General features: G+C 43.2%; 1 protein-coding gene across 1 annotated transcript in view; it reads right to left on the bottom strand.

Annotated features, from left to right (window-relative positions):
- The window catches only part of LOC310770770 (matrix metalloproteinase-24-like), a gene marked incomplete at its 3' end in the record, with an annotated part of 46,338 nt that overhangs the window by 7,853 nt on the left and 35,985 nt on the right, over positions 1-2,500 (bottom strand). The gene's annotated exons all lie outside the window — the stretch shown is intronic.

Raw genomic sequence — 2,500 nt, 5'->3', positions numbered from 1 at the left:
AGAGTCACACTTCAAATACACAACCACAGAATCAAAACCATCAGTCCTGTCACACACACAGAGAGTCACACTTCAAATACTTCACTTGATCAGTAAACACTTAGACTCAGACCCTAAAGCCTATGCACGCGTCTTATTTGCCGATTTTAGTTCGGCATTTGACACTCTCCGACCTCAGCTGCTTGTCCAGAAGCTAATTAATATGAACGTTAATCCGTTCATAATTAAATGGCTCTACTCTGTTTTAACAGACAGGACTCAACAGGTCAAGGTGAATTCTTCCCTCTCCACTGCTAAACACTGCAGTACAGGTGTCCCCCAGGGGGGGGTGAGCAGCTCACCCTTTCTTTTCACTGCGTACACCAACGATTGCAGGAACAGTCAGCCAAGCAACTTTGTCATCACGTTTTCAGATGACACTATTATTTGAAGCTTGCTGCAGGGTGATGAATGCTCCTCTGTTTACTACAGGGAGATAGATACTTTTAAAGAGTGGTGCGAGAGGAACCACCTCATTTTAAATACCTGCAAAACCAAAGAAATGATCTTCGACCCGAGATCAGTGAGAGCACATGACCCTGTGGTCATAGGTGACAGGGAAATTGAGCAGGTCAGCTCGTACAAGTATCTGGGGATACAAATGGATAACATGTTAAAATGGGACGTCCACGTTGATTATCTGTGTGCAAAACTGGCACAACGTTTGCACTTCCTACGTAGGCTCAGACTTTTTGGAGTGTGCACCAAAATCATGTCAACATTCTACAATGCTGTGCTGGAAAGCCTGATCAGATATGGCATGGCGGCATGGTTTGGGTCTCAGTCAAGCTTAAATCTAGAATTTTAAAAATGGTGAAGACAGCCATGAAAGTGATCGGCAAGAAAGAATCACTGACGCTCCGGTCCATCTTTGAGAAAAAGGTGATCAGCCTGGCTCATAGAGCTCTGACCGACCCTTCTCACATTTTATTTTCTGAATATGAGTTGTGACCTTCTGGCAGAAGATTCAGAGCCAGCAGATACAGGAGCAAACCGCTACAAGCTCTCCTTCCTCCCTACCTCGATTACACTTCTTAACAAACAGCCTGCTCTTCCCCCCAGGCTGTAGTAACCCATAGTTTGTAGGTGGAGGCACTTTAAGTAGGAACGGTAATCTTAGCCGCATGTTTTACCTTCTTATTTTATTTCTTTTACTTTTCATTTAATCTTATTTTAATGTTTTATTCTTTTACTCTTTTATTCTTTTATCCATTATCCCGCTGCTGGTTTTGTTTATTGTTGATTTTATATTCTTTTACCTACGGGTATGTATGATTTAAACAAATTGTGCAATAGGGCTGTGCAATTTCATGTCTCAGTTGGCATCTCCCCACTGTGTCTTAGTGCAATGCTGTGTCTGTCCTGTTTGTGTTTACTTGTGTTTTTGTAACACAGGATGTGGCTATGCTCACTTTTTGCCCAAGACAAATTTCCCTTCTGGGACAATAAAGTTTATCTCATCTCATCTCATCTCATCTCATACACAGAATCAAAACCATCAGTCCTGTCACACACACAGAGAGTCACACTTCAAATACACAATCACAGAAATGTGCAGAAGATTTTAAACGACAGCGTACCTCTGTGCGGGTAGCTTCCCTGTGCTGGCCACCCACACGTTTGAGATGTTTACAAGTTCAAACAATGGTCAAGATGAGAGTTAGAGAGTCGTTATGATTTGGTATATTAGACAAGAGTTTTGAAGTGTCTGAATGAGAGGTATCACATGTTCCATTGGGGTGAAGGAGGCTGCAGACAGATTACTGACCTGAGTGTGTGTGTCCAGCAAAAAGAAACATAAAAGAACAACAGACACTGATATAAATGATCTGCTGGCACTTTGTGGGCCACTTTTTCTGCACCGGGACTGTTGACAGCGTGAGTGTTTGGATGGTGAGATGATGGATCTCCATTTGTCATGGTTTCTCAAAAGGAAAGCGTACGTCAATCACTTTTCAGACATCTCTGTCATGCAGATATGCTGCTGCAGAACCATAGAGATAGAACAGTTGTGTCATCTCCATTCAATCCAATAGAGAGCCGCAGGAACGAGTCTGGAAATCATCGATGCTAACGTTCCTGGTTCTTCACTGTTTTCGCCTATGGGAGTTTTGAATGGGTTTTTGGCGCGATGCTTCTAATAATCTCTCTGGACAACGCTGGCTTAATCAATCGCGAACCAGTGTTTAGTAATATCATCTTCACACACGAGGACCACTTTTATGAGTTTTGAAGCTTTTACGTGCCGTTAAAAGGGTGGCTAGCTAGCAAACGGCTAAATGAGACTCCACTGTTGAGTCGATGGGGATATATACGTCAATAACGTCACCACTTCAAAGGACGAAGACGGAAATTATCTTTCCCTCACCTGGTTCAGCCCGGGGTAATCAGTGCACACATCAACAACAGTCCAGGTTGAGTGCTGACGTGACGTGGAAGCCTATGCGACAGTGTGTAGTTC

Source organism: Poromitra crassiceps (assembly GCF_964638095.1).
Source record: "Poromitra crassiceps genome assembly, contig: HAP1_SCAFFOLD_223, whole genome shotgun sequence".
In the NCBI taxonomy this organism is placed as follows: Eukaryota; Metazoa; Chordata; class Actinopteri; order Beryciformes; family Melamphaidae; genus Poromitra; species Poromitra crassiceps.
Note: the sequence above shows the minus strand (reverse complement) of the source record. Positions and strands in the feature narration are given on the sequence as shown.